Source organism: Oryctolagus cuniculus, chromosome 13, assembly GCF_051225735.1.
Source record: "Oryctolagus cuniculus isolate XC-2025 breed Fujian yellow rabbit chromosome 13, ASM5122573v1, whole genome shotgun sequence".
Classification (NCBI taxonomy): domain Eukaryota; kingdom Metazoa; phylum Chordata; class Mammalia; order Lagomorpha; family Leporidae; genus Oryctolagus; species Oryctolagus cuniculus.
In genome coordinates, this window is record NC_142879.1 from 94,925,335 (window position 1) to 94,945,670 (window position 20,336).

General features: G+C 42.0%; 2 long non-coding RNA genes across 6 annotated transcripts in view; one reads left to right on the plus strand and one right to left on the minus strand.

Annotated features, from left to right (window-relative positions):
• LOC149122758 (uncharacterized) overlaps positions 1-16,259 on the minus strand; it is a 28,571-nt gene extending 12,312 nt beyond the window's left edge. The window contains exons 1-3 of one of the 5 annotated variants that reach the window (XR_016219842.1): positions 15,851-16,259; positions 14,894-15,089; positions 13,950-14,737 (exon numbers count right to left, since the gene is read on the minus strand). This is a non-coding gene — a long non-coding RNA (uncharacterized LOC149122758). The other 4 variants (XR_016219841.1, XR_016219843.1, XR_016219844.1 and 1 more) reach the window with 4 other exon arrangements.
• LOC149122759 (uncharacterized) overlaps positions 15,845-20,336 on the plus strand; it is a 32,657-nt gene continuing 28,165 nt past the window's right edge. Inside the window, exon 1 of the long non-coding RNA XR_016219846.1 lies at positions 15,845-15,979. This is a non-coding gene — a long non-coding RNA (uncharacterized LOC149122759). The remainder of the gene's footprint in view (positions 15,980-20,336) is intronic.

Below are 20,336 nucleotides of genomic sequence, written 5' to 3' on the forward strand. Positions count from 1 at the left end.
GTATATATATATAAGATTTACTTAGTTATTTGAAAGTCAAGAGTTACAGAGAGAGAGGGGGATGGAGGGAGGGAGGGAGACACACACACACACACACACACGCACAGATTCCATCTGCTGGTTCACTCTCACTCCCCAGATGGCTGCAAAGGGCAGGGCCAAAGCCAGGAGCAAGGAGTTTCTTCCAGGTCTCCCATATGGGAGGCAAGGGCTCAAGCACTTGGACCATCTTCTGCTGCTTTTCTTGCTATGCCCAACGCCAGCCCTGAAAAGAGACATATTTAAGATGGAAAAGAGACAACACCTTTATGGAGAGTGGAGAAGGATTGTAGAATGAAAAAAAAATGCCCTTAGTAACATCTATAGACAGTACATGATGGGGATGGGTTTGTGGTTCTGGAACTTCACATTCCAAAATTTGTCAGGCCCCACTGGCTGACGTTCTTGTTGACAGAGTCTTGAGGTGGCAAACACATCACTTGGCATAAGACAGGGAGTGTGCATGTCTGTCTAAGCCCATATGGTCTCTTATAAGGCCTCCAGGGTTCAATCAAGGAGGGATCCAGCCTATGGATCCAAATGAATTCAGCTAACCTTCCAAAGGCCTCAATGCCAAACACCATAATAGGATTAAGGTTCTAGCCTCTCAATGCTATTAACATAGGCACCAGGTATCAAACCCCTCAGTTCATGGGGGCCAATACTCAAGCTGTAGCAGCTGGATTTTCCTGAGAGCTGTCTGATGTCCAGTCTGTGAGGTGTTGCTCCTGAATTTACCTATCACCTCTGGAGCACTTCTTTCTCTGTTCTATCTGATCGAGGAACCAGTCCATGAGCACCTGTTCCCCAGGATCAAGACTAAATGCCCACGCATATTCGTGCTACATGGCCCTAGCTCAGTCTCAACACTCTTTCAATTCTTCCCACCCCTCAGTGTGATTTGCCTCCTCAGACTCTTGTCCTTACTGCAAACTTCCACTCCTTTTCTATTGCTCTCCTTAATTGTCCCACTTTAGTTACTTATCAATCAATTCTCCCAAAGTTTTTGCATCTTCAAAACAAATATTTACATATCATCTCTCCATGCTTTGGATGTTTTTTCTTGATAGCTCCAATGGGCTATAAATATAGTAAATACGTTAGGCATTACTGACACAGAGTCTGTTTCCTGCCTACGTCAAGCAGAGATGCCAGACAAATGCTCCTTATGTTAATCAAGCATTATAGACTTTGTGTCTTTGACTTAATCTTAAAGTCTTTACTGGAACTATAAGCTTTCCTTTGTGTTGTGGGTGTAGTGAAAGAGCTCACCTTGACCAGGGATCTCTGTAATGTCTCAGGCCAGCTTACCGCAGAGTGGGAGCTTCAGTGAACCTACAGATCTTTGGGCAGTGGTGAAACGTGTCCATCCCATGTCCACCTGAAGGTCAGGATAGAGTTTAGAGATGCTTTTGCTGGAACATACCCTGGGCTTACCCTGGGATCACTGGTTTAGAACTGAATGTCTCTTAGGCTCCTGTTTGCTTCACTGAGCTAAACACACAGCCAATATTTTAGAAAAGTCAATTGATTTATAGATACACCTATTTAATATTTTAAATGGCTAGTGTATCATACAGGGTAAGTGTCAAAGGTTTAGAAGAAAAATATATTTAATAGAGTGAAAATACTTTGGAAAAACATCACCTTCTTCTCCTGGACAGTAGGGTTAAGCAGAAAATTGAGACAAGGGAGGAAGTCTTATTTTCTATTATTGGCATCCCCTGATGTTCTAAATCTCACAATGCCTGAGAATGCAGCTTAAGTGACTTTTTTTTTTAAAGCTCTCCTCAGCTTGTAGCTTGAGCTCTAGCTCACACTGATTTTTACAGCTAAATTATAAAGCTCTGACAAAGGAGCTTAATAAAGGGAATGCAGACAGCCCTGAACGGAGGCAATTCTGAATGGTCGTCGTTGTGATAGGAGATCTTGCTGAGAAGACCCAATCAGTCAGAACTGCAAGTCATTGAGGAGCCATGATCAGGGAGATATTAGACCAAACCCCATTGTAAGAGTTTCTCAATTTATGCAGCTTCTTCAGAGTGCAGAGTCCTGAAGCTTCCAAATACCAAAAAGGTTCAATATCTTATAGAAGAGGCAGGACAATTGGCCCCCCAAATCACTGTGCTATTGTCATATATGTGCTTATTCAGCTCACATAAAAGCTAATGTGCAAGGTATTGTTAAAGAATGGTTTTAAAAATCCTCTCTCTCCACCTTGCGGCACCAGCACACCGGGTTCTAGTCCCGGTCAGGGCACTGGATTCTGTCCCGGTTGCCCCTCTTCCAGGCCAGCTCTCTGCTGTGGCCAGGGAGTGCAGTGGAGGATGGCCCAAGTACTTGGGCCCTGCACCCCATGGGAAACCAGGAGAAGTACCTGGCTCCTGGCTTCGGATCAGCGCGGTGCACCGGCCACAGTGCGCTGGCTGCAGCGGCCATTGTAGGTGAACCAACGGCAAAGGAAGACCTTTCTCTCTGTCTCTCTCTCTCACTGTCCACTCTGCCTGTCAAAAAAAAAATCCTCTCTTAAGTTTCTTCATCAGGAGTTGAATTGGGCTATTGGTAGATTTTTTTAAGGGTGAGTTAACTTAAATGGATTAATTTTGAACTTGGCTCTGTGTGTGATGAATAGTAAATCCTTGCACCTACTTACTGACACAGTCAAGGCAGAGATCTTGTAGAGGGTTTAGCTTGTATGTCCTGTCTTTGTAGATGAATAAAACATCTCAGAAACATGTGGATTATGCTATAAAATCATGAACAGAAGCAAAAAATTGGATACTAGAGGGATAACTCAGAGTAGTGCCAGTGACCTTTCTGCTAATGGGAGTTACTGGTGAGGAGTAGACTTCATTTTCCATGTGTGGCCCCTTGCATGGGCTATCCTGAGGCCTGTGGTCATTGCTGCTATCACTCTCTGTCAGATTTTCCATCTCATCATCCGAATGCTGGAACTTTCTTGTCTGTGTACTTTGGTATTTCTCCAATGTCTAGTGTCACATCCAATGGGTTTATTCCATCAATGGACAATAGGTAAAGGATACAATGATCAGAAAAGAGTACTTTCTAGTCCTGTGGTCCTAGGATTCTATGAATCAAGAGGAGTCAGTGGTCATTCTTCGTTTATAAATTAGGAAGTGGTCATTCTGCATCTTCTGTTCCCAACTGTGCCTTTGATGGAGGCATCCAGAGCCTGAGAGGCAGAACAGAGCAGCCCAGGCTGTGGTCTTCAGGTGGCCGCCTGCTGGGGAGGATACTGCATTAGGAACACAGTCTTGAGGGAGGGCTTGGGGTCACATTCATGTTTCTTTGATGGCCTGCAGTTTTCATTATGTGGAGACAATATATACTTCCCACTAACTTGGATTGTAGGGTGATTTTTGAGAGTGTCTGCTCAATAGTTTCAAGGATTTAGAGATTTACACCACAGGGGAGAATCTAGAATTTATTCTTCTCTTTCACAGAAAGCACACAATGAGGCAAATTACACAGAGTTTTCAGTTAGTGCTTAGAGATCCTTGGAGGGAAGCAAAGTATATACAGGTCCTCTCCCTGCCCTGCTGTGTGTTTTCTTTTTAAAAAAATTGCTTCCATTACTGAAGGAAGAGCTGAGAGAGAGAAAAAAAAAAAAAGTCCAGGACTTGGGTTATATTTTCTAGGGAGGTTTTCAAAAGGCATTTGATAAAGTATCATATAGAAGCCTCCCATGAAAGTGAGGATTTATGAATTACAGAAAAAAAGGAGTCACTTGAAAATGAGGTGGAGAAGAGAGCAAGGAGCTATGATTAGTCACTCTGTCAGACAGTGGAGAAATAGGGCTCAGCCTGGCTGGGTTAGGGAGCTGTCCTTCAGCACCGGGCAGCAGGCTCTGCCCTCTATCACAAGTCTGGGAGAGGGAATTTCAACTTTTTTCTCATGAGCAAGCTACTTGATTTCTCCAGAAACTCTGCTGACCAGATGGGGTCATTGAGTGGATGCAGGCCAGGTATATGGCATTAAAATTGAGGTCCTGGACAGGAAGGAGCAGACAAAATTGTCCATGCCTCCTTCCCTGATGAGAACTCTTGACAACATTATGGGCTTTTCCCAGGGTTTATGGAGAACTGAAAGATGAGGGGCAGAAGTGTGATGACTGGCCATTAGTTCTCTGTTCACCTGGAAGTCATTAACCTTTAGGGCTGAAGTGCTTTTTTTTTTCTTTTTCAGATTTATGCATGTATTTATTTGAAAGAGTTACAGGGGAAAAGGAGGGCATGGAGAGAGAGAGAGAGAGAGAGAGAGAGAGAGAGAGAGAGAGAGAGAGAGAGAGAGAGATTCCATCCTCTGGTTCACTCCCCGAATGGCCACAACAGCCAGGGCTGGACCAACTGAAGCCAGAAGCCTGGAGCTTCTTCCAGGTTTCCAATGTGGGTGGCAGGGGCCCAAACACTTGGTCCATCTTCCAGTTTTTCCCAGGCCACGAGCAGAAAGCTGGATCAGAAGTCGAGCAGCTGGGACACAAACCAGTGCCCATATGGGATGCTGGTGGCATTATATGCGGCAGCTTTACCCACTACACCACAGTGCTGGCCCCTGGGATGCTGTTTTTAAGATCTTGACCTCACTGGGTCCATTCTCTCAAGTTAAGGCTTGAACAGTTTTTAGGTGCAGCAGGTCACTTTTATCACCTGCTGAGATCCACTAGTTCTAGGGCCAAAGTCTGAGCCAGAATAAGAAAACCTCATAACCCCCTCTTTGTTGATGTCCTGGATCTTTCCAATGCCTTCCCTGCATTGTCACAACCAGTTGACACACAGCCTATTTCTTCTGTGCACATATGTTATATTATAGGAGCTTGACACTTGTGGTGGGGGCAGAAACTGAAGTGAATATGCCACATAGCCATGGCTCTACATGTAGTTCAGTGATGCCCACATTCTATGAATAGTTTTGTTTCTACTGTTGTTTCCTATTTCATCACATTCCCTGTATGAGTCTAAAAACCCTCTCTGAATTAGTAGTTTAAACCCTCCCATCCCAACTGTTCTTATCACATCTTGCTTCTTTTTCATGTGCACTAGCCAATAAAAAAATCCTCAAGGGTGCCTAGAGTTCTAGTAATTGGGCAACAGTAACAGTAAACTTGAAGTTTTCTCATATACAGTACAGTTTTGCAATATGGTCAGACTGTATTCCTCAATATATGAAATCACTCATCAGCCCTGTCATATGCTCATTTTTGAGTTTGTCTTCTGGACTGTGTATGAGAAGTGATTTCAAATGAGCAATGCATCTCATGGGGATAAGAGAAAAGAGGGTGTGGGAAAATAGCATTAGCTGCAATTGGCAGCAATAATTAAAGACATTGCCAAGGAAGAGCCACTGAGTGTTTGTGCTTTGCATTATCCCCCCTGAAATAGATTCATAGAAGCTGAAAGTAGCATTTCTTTTGGTTCACTTGGGTGTTGTCAGAGATTTTGGACACATAACCTTTGTTTCCTAGGTGAGGACATGAGGCCCTGCTTCATTTACAGATTTGTCTGTGGGAACTTTGCCAATTAACGCCCTTTGATCTGAACTTACCTTTTGAGAGAACTGTTTTCAACTCATGCATATTAGAGGCCTTGTGAGAACCATTCAGTGTTCTTCCTTGGATATTGACCTATGGACAGTTGCTCTCTCTCCTGCAGCATGAGCCCTTTTTAAGAAAGATCTAAACTACAAGAAAAGGCAATAAATTGGGGACTTAGAAACAAATTGGAAGGCATATATTTGTAGACTGACAATGGTTGGGAAATAGAGAAGAAAGGTTGGATAATTATTAAGGTTAAGTACAGCGCAACTCAAATGACTTTCATATTACACAGTCAGTTACAATACAGAAACCCCTTCCCAGTACAAATCTACTTTATTTACTTATACTCCTCTTTGTCAATGCATTTTCTTACAATTATACTCTGGAATTGATATTATTCTTGTAAATCCAGAAGATCAGGCTTATTAAATGAAACAACTGTTAATTATAATTGTTTCAGAGAAAAAGCCCCTATAAGCAATGGATATCAGGATATTAGCACTGAATACCAGAAATGATTTTGTTAGCATTTATTGTTCCAATCTACATCATCTGAAAAAATAGATTTGCTAATATTATAATATTATTGAAAATGTTGGAAGGAATATGATATTGGTAATGTATTTTCAAAATAGATTAAAATTTTAAAATGCTTGCCAACACTCAATATTTACTTGGATAGTAAGTATTCTGCACAGAGATTTGCTTATTCTCATGTCTAGAAATTAACATTGTTGTCATTATAAACTATAAAATATCCTTAGAAATCAATAATTCAAAATTACTTAATATTTTTATCTAATCCTTATTTTGGGGGTTCCCCTAGGTTTTTTTATTCTCACAGATTTTTAAAAAATTTATTTAAAGTACACAAAATTTACGTATTTCATATATATAGATTCAGGAACATAGTGATACTTTCCAACCTACCCTCCCTCTCACCCATGCTGCCACACTTCCACACTCCCTCAAGCTTTTAAGGCTATAAACTCTAAAAGAAAAATCCACAGTATTGACCACACTTTGATGAAATATATTGTTGTCTCCTTTACCTATGGCCACTGACTGAGCCATCAGGTTGCAGAAAATTTTGAAAGAGATGGTTATTTTGGACGAAATTGGGTAACTAGACTAACTCCTTTTATTATGAGAGGCTAACTCTGCGTTCTACTGTCACTTCCTTCTGTGACATCAATGACTCTGGTGATTCTCCCCAGATAAGTCACACAGGGGAAGGACCTGAAGCTTTTTAGCTGAGGTACTATGTCTATGCACTACAGATGACCCCCAACTCAAGATAGTACAACTTAACAATTTTTCAATGTTACAATCACAAGTGTAAACAATGACTACTCTATAGAGCACTGTGTTGCTAAACTAGGTGTTCAACAGGTTAAGTGTATTCAGTATTTTTTCAAGTTATGATGAGTTTATGGGGACATAATTTCATGGAAATTCAAGGAGCATCTGTGCTCGATTTACTGCAGGTGGCTGTTCCAATCAGCAAGAGGAACCATGAGTCTCCAAAAATTGTTGAGCAACCACAGCCTCTTCCTTTCCCTGTGAGATTGGACCCTTGGTCTGCATCAAATCTCTTCCTGTCTCCTCTCCTCTCTCTCCAGGATGGAGCTAGCTATTGCTCCCTATGTTCTGTCTATTTCCCTCATTCAGGGCTGGGTTTTACTTTCACAAGTTTAAGGTTTCTCTCCACATATCAGGAACCTGGTAAAGGGCATATACAGCTCCACCCAGTCACATCTTCTGCTTAATTTTCCAAACTCCCATCCTGAGAGTTTGAAGAGGGGGAAAACATGCTGTTGTTCTAGTAGCTTCTCTACTGGATTTACTCAACTGTTCAAGAGGAAGGATTAATTTCTACATTTTTGTTTCTATCAAAAACCTAAAACCATTGCATTGCATATAATAAATTAAAGTATATATTGATTACTGCACATCCAATATTTGTGAGCATCATTACTTAAACTTGCATTATTAATCATTAACAATATAGAATGCTTACTATGTGCCAAAGAGATATGGAATACGATCTTTACCAAAAGATAGTGCTAACTCTTTTTTCTCTGCCATTTGGATGAGTCAGGATAAATGAATTTGATTAACTACCAAATTCTTCTCTTTTAGTGAAGAGTGAGGCTGAAAATCTGATTTTCTTAATGCTGTCCTTGTTCCAAAACGCTATCTCTTGACAGAGTTTCTGACTATAATCTTCATTGGCAAATGCTTCATTATGCTAATATATGCTTGAAGAATGAATAAAACAAAATTTAAAAACCTGCATTTATTTTGATGAGTATATACATTTAATACAGTGAAAAAAGTTGAATCTCATCCTGGCGAGAGATGCAGAAAGGAGACAGGAGGAGTTTTGATGCAGATCAAGGGTTCAATCCCACAGGTTAAGGAAGGGGATGCATTTGCTCAACAGTTTGGAGACCTGTGGCTCCTCTTGCTGGTGGGGACAACTACTGCCAGTAACTTGAGCACAGACTCCCCTTGACTTTTTATAAGGTGTCTGAGCTGAGAACTCAACTGTTGAAGTCTCACAGCCATCTTGTGAGGACCTCTTCATTTAAAGATGAGTTAATGATGCCCAATGCTGTTGAACTCAGCTCTGTGCTTCTGACAGTACACACCTGTGAAGCACTGTCCTGTCTTGGCTTGGGAGAAGTTGCACTTTACTTACCTACCTTTCCCTTTTTAACCACTTTCCTCTCTATGCTTTGCTAGTTTCTCTTTGCTCAAACTTCAACTGATGTATTCCTGAGTGGGAAATCTCTAGACTCTCAAATCTGTCTCTAGATTGCCTGAGAATTCTTATATTTTTAGAGACTCATCTGAAACTTCTAAGTGTATGGTTTAATTTTTTATTTTTTTAATTTTAATTTTTGACAGGCAGAGTGGACAGTGAGAGAGAGAGACAGAGAGAAAGGTCTTCCTTTGCCGTTGGTTCACCCTCCAATGGCTGCCGCGGCCGGCACTGTGGCCAGTGCACCGCGCTGATCCGATGGCAGGAGCCAGGTACTTATTCTGGTCTCTCATGGGGAGCAGGGCCCAAGTACTTGGGCCATCCTCCACTGCACTCCCTGGCCCCAGCAGAGAGCTGGCCTGGAAGAGGGGCAACCGGGACAGAATCCGGCACCCCGACCGGACTAGAACCCGGTGTGCCTGCACCGCAAGGTGGAGGATTGGCTTAGTGAGCCGCAGCGCCAGCCTAAGTGTATGGTTTAAGAATCAGGATCCAGCCGTGACTTTTTGATGAATTTGATTTCTGAACTTCAGTGTTCGACTGAACATTTTGTACCGTGACTCTTGCCTGATTCACTGCCATTTTCCCAGAGACTCACTGGACTGTTCCTGTTTTTGTCTTTGACACCAAGATCTTCCCATTTTAAGATATTAAATTTGTCTCAGATATGTGCCTTTCTTCATTACTCAATTCCAGAGAATTACCTTATTCTGTAATTTCTGAAATTTCACTACTTTTGAAATGCTGTGTATTTTACAGTCTTTTCCATGAAACAGTTTTGAAAATTTAGAGAACATTATTCTTTGCTGTTTGTTAGTTTTATTCCTTTTTGTTAAATATGTTGGATTTAAGATAACATGGAAATATGTTTTAAATCTTTTTGAGATAACATTTTTAATTTACATTATCATCAAAAACTTAATGGATCTACTAAATAAAGTGTTCAACAAATAAAAAGTAAAAATATGATAGTTTAGAAGGAAATTAGGAAAGTGTTATAAACAATAAAAAATGAAATGATAACATGGAACTCTTAAGCACTGTTGCTTAATTGTGTGTGTGTGTGTGTGTATTTAGGGGTTAGGAGGTTTGCATGCTTTCTTTTTTTTTTTTTTTAATTAATGTGCCAATCAACATTTGTTTTTTAAAACCCCTAAAGAAGGCTTCTTAGGTTAAATATATTTGGAAGAACTAATGCTTCAAAGAAAACATTTTCCTCATATTAACAGAAATTGTATGTGAGGCTCTTAGGATTAAAATACATGCAGGGTCTACTATTTACTGCCGTTTTACCAATATGTAAATATTTGTAAAAGTAAGGATATAGTAGAAGCTATTATTATTAACAGTTTGATGTGGATAAAATGGTGAATATTAACTTTAAAAACAATGGTCTAGTAGATAATATTGATAATTAGCAATACCTAAGAGTGTGGCGATTTTTATTATAATATTTCTGTGAACAGTATAAATCTACTAAGCATGGAGGCATTAATGAAGAGTCCTGTGAAACCCAGAGTTCAATAGCAAAGCCTGGCTTCATTAATGCAACTTCTGTCAGCCTTGGGCAGGCATGCAAGATTATTCCCAGGAAATCTGGTGATCTTTTGACTATTTTTGCTAAAACTCTATGGATATTTTGCAACTAACTGGCAAATTGATTTTGAGATGGATTCTACCAAACTGAGAATGTAAATTAAAGGTGGTAAGAAATGTCTAGGTTTTAAGTGAATCCCTTTCTATTTTAGTTTTACCGTGTAATTCAGATACACGAGCTGTCAGTTCCTCGCTCTCATGGTGGATTATTTTGTGAGTTAGTTGAGGATCCAACTCCACTTTGACTCCACTGGCAGAGGAACTAAACAGTCCTCAAATCCAGTGCAGTCTCCTGTGACGAGAGCCTTCCTAGGGTGGTGCCCAGGGAGACTGAATCAGAAGGGGGGTCTCTTGTTTTGTGGGGGAAGGTAGAGGCTCTGAGGTTTTTCTGTTGATGTCTCTTGCTTTACCACTTGATTTTGGAGAAGGGTGAAAGTCCTGGCCATCTTGTTCAGCAAAACAAAGATTTTACTTCACTCTTGTCATTTCCACTTTCAGATGAGTTGTTTTTAATATACTTTCTTTTTTAAATAGATTTATTTATTTTTATTTGAGAGGCAGAATTACAGAGAGAGAGAGAGAGAGAGAGAGAGAGAGATTTTCCATTTGCTGATTCACTTCCCAAATGGCCGCAATGGCTGGAGCTGGGCTGATCTGAAGCCACAAGCCAGGAGCTTCTTAGGGGTCTTGCATGTAGGTTCAGGGGCCAAGCAATTGGGTCCTTTCCTACTGCTTTCCCAGGTGCATTAGCAGGGAGTTGGATTGGAAGTGGAACAGCTGGGACCTGAACCGATGCCCACATGGGATGTGGCTCCCATTGTTGGACACCTAGCTCAGAAGTGATGCATGAGACAATCTCTGCAGAGTGTAGACCAGAGGGTATAGCTGAAAAGGTTGTGGGTAAGGGGAGGCTGAGGGTAGCCCAGGTTTTCAGCAGAAAGCCTGGCAGGAGGTGTGGAGAAGCCTGTCCAGGGCCAGAGCTCTTGGTAAACCCTTAGTCTTGAGCCATCACTTTAGGGGATGCTTCATGGCAGTTCAGGCCACCAACTCTCCGAAGAGCTTCAGAGAGCCACCCTACCTGCATGCATTGCTGTCCTGCCTGGTTCCTTGCCTTAAGATGCCTGGGTGGGCTGTGCAAACGTCTTTTCAATTATAGTCATTTAGACGAACTACTTATGACTGATGTCTAACTAGCATGCGGCACAGTGACAATTACATATATCATGAAACATGTCAGAAGAACTTTGTTGCTCATTTTGTCTCATTAAGACAAGAAATGCTGTTACGGATGTGAGATCTGGGTAGTTGGCTTCCCCCATAGGATGGTACCCTACCCAGTCCTGTGTCCTGAATGACCGCATGGGGTCTTTATTTAGATGAGGATTCAGACCTTATCTCCAGGGCCCTCTGTGATGCCTGCATGACTGTTTCTTGCTCTAGGGCAATAGACAGCTGCTCTGGCAGTCCTGGGGGCAGTTAAAGAGCCTCTCCCCTTTATTCTGTATCTCAGCACTTTATACTCATTTAAGGTGTAGCGTGCACTATAGGCATCAGTTAGTCTGGGACAAACACAGTGCTGTGAAGGTTACTGTGCACTTGTGGATAACGTAGAAAGTAGGAATCCTATGTGGACAGTTTGGTGAACCTGGCAGAGAGGCCTTTCAAAATACCTAGAGGGAGTCTTTAAAATATCACTGTAAGAAAGCCAATAACAATCAGTTGAGAGTATTTGCACCCACATGAACTGAGTTACATGTTAGTTTATAATGCACTCAAGCATGATTGTATATGATCAATCATTAAGTGGTAAATTAAGTGATTCCGTAGTGTTTAACCCCAATGCCTTTTTCATGATCCCAGTGTGATTCAGAAAACTGCCTCTTTTCTCATCAGTCTGAATTTTTATTTGGTGGTGGTGCAGGCCTTGCTAAGTGTGTGCTTGTGTGTGTGTATATGACAGTCTCTCTGTATGAGTATATGTGCTTGTTTGCATGTGTGTGTGTCTCTGTAGGTGGATGCATACGTGTGCATGTGTTTGTATGTACGCATATGTGTCTGGGTTTGTTGTCTGTGTCTACATGTGAGTGCATGGTTTGTGTTGCTGTTTGTTCCATGCTGTCCACACTGTTTGTATCCTAAGGTTTTTATGGGTAATAAACTTAAGAAAATATGATATTTTAATGCTAATTTCTGCTTATTTTTTCCTCCATGGTTTTTATAACTGGAATTTTTTACTTATAACTATAAAGAAGTCTAATTCTCATCCAAGCTACTCAGTCCAGAACACCTATTACTTAATACTCCGAGTCTTTGTGTATTTTTACAACTCGTGGTTTTCTGTCCCTGTCTCAGTACTCTCTGTCCCTCTGTGTCTCAGGTTGTGAAGTCAGATTATTATGGAGTCACTTGCAAATTGCAAGCCAAGATAAATGACGTCCCTTTTTGCTCAGTTTTAGGATTTTGTATTTCCTGTGTGAATATCAGTAATATTAGTAAGGCCCTTCTTGCTGGAGCAGAGTGGGCTGCTGCTAGTTACCAAGACACGTAGTTGGGGAAGCCAGGACGTGTTTACCAGAACACATGGTAACCATTGATCTCTTAGTCTTTTCAGCTCTAGAGGGAGCTCCTTGCGGGGCAGGAATCTTATTTTATTCAGCCCATGAAACATTTTCTCTTGTATTTTTGAAACAGACATAAATAGATAGATAATAGGTCATTCACTTATTCACTTATACTTGTGTTAATAACATTGTGATGTACTGGAGTGTTACTAGATGAATTGTGTTCTCCCTCCCCACGCTCAGAGGTTGAAGTTCTAACCCTCGGACCTCAGAATGTGGCTGTATTTGACAGAGGAGATTTAGTGGACATGAGGCATTAAGATGGGTCCTCATACCAAATGACTGGCGTCCTTATAAGAAGAGATTAATGCCCACAGAGAGGGACCAGGACTGTGCACAGTGGTCAAGCAGGCCCTTGCCCCACCAGCACGCCATACGGGAAGCCAGTTCCAGTCCCAGGTGCTCTGCTTCCAATCAGCTTCCTGCTGATACCATGGAAGATGCCCCTGCCACTGATACGGGAGGCCTGGATGTATTTATTGGTTCCTGGGTGTGGCTTGGGCTACTCCCGGCCATTGCAGCCATTTAGTGAGTGAACCGGTGGAGGGACGATCTCTCTGTCTCTTGTGCTCTCTGTCTCTCCCTCTGTCTCTGTAGCTCTGCCTTTCAAATAAATCAATGAATAAATAAACCAATAAATATTTGGATGAAAGACCCACAAAGAGATGCCAGGAATGCTCCCACAGAAAGAAGACCATATGAAGACACAGGTAAAAGGCAGACAAGGCTAAAAGCCAAGGAAGATGCCTCAGGATAAAACCAACTGTGCCAACATGTTGATCTGGGACTTTTAGTCTCTAGGACTGTGACAAAATGAATTTCTGTTGTTTAAGCTGTCACTCTGCAGTATTTTGCTATGGCTCCCCTGGAGAACTATTACGGAGTCTATGCCAAGCCATTTTCAGGAGTTATCCCATTTAATTCTTATACTACCTCCATGAGGCAAACACTACCCTGCCTATATCATATATGGGAAACTGAATTTAGAGAGGTTAATGAGCCACAGAACAGATTTGATGGGAGGAAATTGGAAACCAGGTCATCTCAATTCAGTGCATGTTCTTCCAGCTGTGGGGCCTCACAAGCTTTTCTGTACAAAGCTATGCATAAGCCACTGTGGGTCACATAAAATGAGCAAAATGTGAGGTTACATTTGCCTGGGATGCAGGAAAGACCTCTGTCCAGTTTCATTCAATGTGACATTCATCGACTATTTACTATTTGCAGAGTATTGTTCTTGGTGCTGTGGATTCGGTGATGAGCAAGGTGAAGTCCCAGCTTCAAGGAGCTCATAGTTTCAAAAGAGACACAGGTGGACTTGAAAGTAAAATGCCACACCATCCACACAGCAATAGAAATGTCTACATGTTCATACTCTGCAAATTATGCAACAGATAAAGGATTAAAAACCAGAATCTACAAAGAGATCAAGAAACTCCACAACAACAAAACAAACAACCCACTTAAGAGATGGGCCAGCTGGCTCTGCGGCTCACTAGGCTAATCCTCCGCCTGTGGCGCCGGCTCCCTGGGTTCTAGTCCTGGTTGGGGTGCTGGATTCTGTCCCAGTTGCTCCTCTTCCAGTCCAGCTCTCTGTTGTGGCCTGGGAAGGCAGTGGAGGATGGCCCAAATGCTTGGGCCCTGCACACGCATGGGCTGCTGGTTAGGATGCCTGTCTCCCACTTCAGAGTGCGTCTTGGCTCTGGCTCCCGGTTCCAGTTTCCTGCTAATGTAGACCCCAGGGAGGTGGCAGTGGAGGCTCAAGTGATTGGGGTTTCCACCACTCCTATGAGAGACCTGGATCATGTTGCTGCTTCTGTCTCCTTCTCCCCTACAACCCTGGCCATTTTGAAAGTGAATGGGGGAGGGGGGGGCGGCGCCGTGGCTCACTTGGTTAATCCTCTGCCTGTGATGCTGGCATCCCATATGGGCACTGGGTTCTAGTCCCGGTTGCTCCTCTTCCAGTCCAGCTCTCTGCTGTGGCCCGGGAGTGCAGTGGAGGATGGTCCTGGTCCTTGGGCCCTGCACCCACATGGGAGACCAGGTGGAAGCACCCGGCTCCTGGCTTTGGATCGGCGCAGTGCCAGCTGTAGCGGCCATTTTGGGGGCAAACCAACGGAAGGAAGACCTCTCTCTCTCTCTCTCTCTCACTGTCTAACTCTGTCAAATAAAAAAAAAAAAGAAAGAAAGTGAATCAGGGGAGAGCTCTCTCCAATAGTTTTTCTATCTCTTCCTCCTCCCCTCCTGGATAAACAAACAGTAGTGTTCACAAACAAAACACCGCTGTTGTTGGTAAGCCAGGCAGGCAGATACAACCTCAGCTTAAGCTGGGAAGATGCTCATGAATTCATGCTAAGCCTCAGGTTATATCTGGAGAACTCCACGGGTTTCCAGAAATCTGAGTCAAAGTCCAGCCGGTTTCTGTTTTCAAGGGAATGAGGCTCTTCAACACAGAAGATCCTTTTCCAGGCACAGCTGTGATTGTTTGAGAGGTTCTTTCACAGCTTCCTCACTGAAACACAAGAGTTGTGTTTTAAATATCATTCTGCACCACATGTCTCCACTTCCAGAAATTTATGAGTAGCCTTTCATTAGTACATTTTAATTCAAGTTAAACTCAAAGTTGTTTATCTCTCTCTTCCATCCTTCATTATTTATTCTTTAATCTCTCCCATTTTGAAAATATTAAAGAAAAGGTAATATTTTGGGCAGGATAAATTGAAGAATATTAATATATCTGAAGGCTCTTTAGAAATGAAAATTTGAAAAAGTGAAAAAGAAATGAATATGTAAATAACAGTTTGAGATATTTATAAGTGAAATACTGCAAGACTTCTTTGTGACAAATATATTTTAGTTCAGCTTTTGACTAGCATACTTAAATAATTTCCTATGCATAGATACTAACTTTGTATATGACATATTTCTTATAAACAAAAAAGCTTAACATTTGGTTTTATTTTGAAAATATTACTATAACTACTGAGTGTTTATTACATGTTACTGTGTTAAAGATTTTTGCCCACGCTGTTCCTGAAAATTATGGTGTTCCCCCTGTTAGGTAAATCTTACTATCGTTTACTACAAAGCTTACTTCAGAGATGAAAGAATTGAAGCACAAAGAGAACTAATTTACCCCAAATCACACAGAAATTAGGAGCTGGAGTGTCCACCTGGGGTCGCGAATCTGTGACTAGGAAGCAGTCATTCCCAGCCAGAGGTGGTGCCGACCCACAGCGGATATTCGTTGGTGCTTGGAAAAGGCAACATTACCTGCTCCGGCTCAGTAAGGGGGTGTGACCTGCTCCGCGCGGCTGACTTCCGTGGGCTCCGAGTCTCGCAGTGCTCAAGACGGCGCCTCCACGGGGAATCACTGGGTCACAAATGTCGAAAGAAGTGTCGGTAAGCTCGCTCTAAAGCACATCAAATTATTTTTATCTTTTAGTGGCCAGAAGCAACAGAATAAGAGCCAGGGGTGGCAGGAGTCTCACCTTCCCCTGGGCTGGGACTATCTTTGCTACTCTGGGGCTTTGCCTTGAGTCTAGGAGATTTGCTGGCTTGGTCAGCTGCTCTTTTGCTTGGAGAGGCAAGGCTGTTTTCCATTTTGTGGCCTTGTAAAATCAAGGCAAAAGTGAAAACAGCTGCACAGATCCAAGATGACGCTGGCTCCACCTGAAACCCAGATGCCTTTCTCCCCTGCCACATGGTGAGATGCCGGCGTCTTAGAATAGCCAGGTTTTTGTGACTTTAACTGAAACGTGTGGAAGGAGCTTCTTGGGAAGGAATGAGGTTTATTTGAACTTACAATTGGAAGTTCACAGTCCAAAATCAGACAGCCTCACTGTCTGGTTCTGAAGAAGCCAGAGGGTAGCATAGAGGCCATGATACGGCGAACCAGGCAGCAGAGAGGGAGCTAGGCCCAGCTTGGCTTAAATAACCAACTCCTTCTTGGAGCTACTTTCCAAAGCCACACCTCCAATAGTTTAGGCCTCTCCTTGGGCTGGTTCACCACTAACAGAAGATTTTGGGATTTAAGCTTTGCATGCTTTTCGAAAGCTAAATCCTGTTCATGCCATAACAGGTCATGTGAACAGAATCTCTTTTGTGCTTAAATTGACTTTGAATATTTCTTTGCCTTGTGCCAGATATCCTAACACATCAGAGAAACTTCTGAAGTTAGGAAATTTTGGGCTGGCGCCACGGCTCAATAGGCTAATCCTCTGCCTGCGGCACCAGCACACCAGATTCTAGTCCCTGTTGGGGCGCCGGATTCTGTCCCGGTTGCTCCTCTTCCAGTCAAGCTCTCTGCTGTGGCCCGGGAGTGCAGTGGAGGATGCTTGGGCCCTGCACCCGCATGGGAGACCAGGAGAAGCACCTGGCTCCTGGCTTCGGATCAGCGCGGTGTGCCAGCTGCAGTGCACTGGCCGCAATGGCCAGTATGGGGGGGAACCAACGGAAAAGGGAAAACCTGTCTCTCTGTCTCTCTCTCTCACTGTTCACTCTGCCTGTAAAAAAAAAAAAAAAAAAAGAAAAAAAAAGAAAATTTTGGAGAAAAAAAAATCAAACTTTATTTTTAAAACTAAAAAGTGAAAGAAAAGCACATTTTCTTAAACTTGTGAGTTGATATTCCCAAGGAAAGAACTTTTTTCTTCATATTTCTTATACTTTGCCAGATGATTCTTAATCCACGATTTGGACAATCAGTCTTTGCTTAGCCAGGCTGTCTACCACTAGAATTGGTTTCTTTATGATCCCAGAAATTGCGTATTCATTGAGTGAAAAGGAAACCTTGTATTATCACAGTGCTGACTCTATATAATTTAGAAAAAAATATCTCACCCACACTTGCGGGGCAACTATTGATTTATAAAGCCAGTTCTTGACTATAGTCCCCAAAAGACTCCCAGAAGCCCGAGAGGAGAGAGGCAGGCGGAAAACTGTTTCAGTTTCAGTCTCATGGATAGGCCACTCATTCTGAGCCAACTTTCCAAATTCGGTGAATCTGAATTCAAATGGGAGGCTTTGGATTTTGCCACGTGAGGGGAAGGAGGATGACATATGCCTATTATCTTTTCTTTCCAACATCTTTGAGATGTTGTTGTATGGTATCAAGGTAGAGGTGAGGTCTTGTTTTGTTTTCTATGAAAAAACTAAAATATTACTAATATGAGATTATTATTACTCCCCTTTGTCATTTTAATCCCTTTTCCAATATGATTTTGCCCATAGAATGATACGGTCCAAATCTTTTGAAGGCACCAGTACTTGCAGACATTAAATACCATTTCAGTAGAGCTCAAAGCCCAGTTGCTGGCCTTGCTCTCTACAGACCCAAGCTCTTGCTCCTCTTCTAATGGCAATGCCTAAGGATATTTATAAGCAAGTCCAGCTGCTCTTTAAATTCCTGAGCAAGTCAAAGACTGTCAGGCACAGGTCTATTTAACTGATTTCTTAGGTTCTGGGTGGTAAGTATCTTCACTGAACTTTTTCATTATCTTACCTGATGGTGATGGCGTCCTCAGTATGGTAAGAGACCCATTGCTTCCTACAATTTTGGTAATAAAATTCATTGCCCTTTTGTGAGGTAAACCACAACTGAAGTGTCTAAAATCTAAGGGCCTGATCTGCATTGGTGTAATTAACAAATGAGAAGCCAACTGGAGACCACAAAAGAGCAAATTCATGAACTGCATAATTCCAGGAGTTCAGCCTCCCTTCAACTCCCCAACCAAAACAAAAGCTCCATTGGTTGGCAGAATGGGAATTAGGGAAGTTCGTCTGGCCTTAGGAAATCCTGGAACTAACAATTTTGAGTTAGATGCTTATCAGGTACCCATAATTCTCCATTTACTTGGAACAATATTGACTGATGCTTTTATCAGCCCAATTATTAATACTTAGCCATAAATATCTGCTTTCAATGAGAAACCATAGCAGAGCCACGTTAGCTTTTTTGTCTATGCAGAGTTTAGTGCATTTTTAGTTCGTACAGTCCTTAAGACCTAGTCAAGAAACAGAATGAAAACAGTGAAACATTTTTTTACCACCTCCCCACCACTGCCTGAAGCCTGCACCTGTGTTTTTCAGTGCCAAGAAAAGCCTTCGGTAGAACAAAGTCATTATCTTTTGCTACAGTCAAGTCCTTTTATTTTTAAAATTTTTGTTTTCCTTAGATTCATTTGTTTACCTTAAAGTCAGAGTTACATAAACAGAAGGAGAGATGGAGAGAGAGAGAGAGAGAGAGAGAGGAGAGAGAGAGATTTTCTATCTGCTGGTTCACTCCCCACATTCCCTCAATGACTGGGACTGGGCCAGGCTGAAGCCAGGAACCAGGAGCTTCTTCTCAGCCTCCACGTGGGTGGAGAGGTTAAAGTACTTGGGCCACTTTCTGCTGCTTTTCCTGAGCCCTTAGTAGGGACCTGGATCAGAAGTGGAGCAGTCTATGTGGGATTTCAGTATCATAAGTGGCGGCTTTACCTATGTGCCATAGCATCGACACTACAAATTCTTTTCTCAAATCTATCTTTATATGGCAAAACTGATGGATCACAGTAGGGTCGGCTGAAGAAGCCAGACAAGCTGCTACTGAGGCTCTGAAAAGACCCCCACTTGATGAAAAGCTACTCTGGACCAGTGAACATCCAAGCAATTAATTACCCCCTTGATTAACAACAAAATTATGGCCTCTGTTTAAAAAAATTAGTTTTCTCACATAATCAAATTCCCACTTGCATATTTATTCTCACAAGTTCTTCTTCTGCCTGTGTTCTTCAGGTTTTCTGAGGAATCTACCAAGATGCAGGAGACTGAGGGGCAATACATGACCACCTTTCTTTAAGAAGGAGATAGGGTGGATGCTTGAGAGATGGCAATGAATAGTCCAGCTTTATTGCGTTTAGTGGATGGGCTGGAAAACTGGAAAACTTAGATCTAGATGCACAGTTGGCATCTGAATATGTCATTGCAACTTTAAACTGCTCATGCACCTGCCCAAATCCTGGCCGGGCCAGAACCGGCTCCCCAACAGTAGTGAATCAGCAACAAACAGTTCTGGAAACTTGCCCTCCATAGCAAGTAAATTAGAAAAACTGAGCTACATTTAGTTGAATAAACTCAGTTCCTTTTCTCAACCTCTCATCTCATTAGATTCATTCTCCTCTCGGAGGGGAAAGTGAGGAGAGAGGTCTGAGTTGGGCCTTGCCTGCCTATCTGCTCCTAAGACAAGGCGATGGAATCAGCAGTGAGGACTTTCAGTTATCCACTTTGAATTATGCATTTTTCTTATAGGCATAAATAGACTAAAGTGGAAGATGTGCGATTTCCAGTTCCACTTTTATAAAAATAATTCTAGAGCTTAAACGACTCATTTAATCTACAATTAAATTTAATGTATGTGGAAGCTGGGGGAAGAATTGCAATTTAAAAAAAAAATTAGAACTACATGTTGGAAAGGCTCAAGTGTTGAACTGACTGGGAACTTGAAGGGAAAGTTCTCTCGGGTAACAGCTTCAGTGAAACCGGTTGGAATAAATATCTTAAAAATCTTTTTAGGAATAAAACCTGATGCTTTAATGTGTAAATATAATTCGTCATAATCAGTGTTAGTGCTTTTTGTTTGTAATTCTTTGTGAGGCAACCACATTACTAACAATAGTTGAACTGGAGTTCAATAGTTGAACTAGACATTAACCCTGGAAAATCATTCACATTGTTAATCACTTTAGGATACTTAAAAACAAATCTGATGATAGGCACAAAG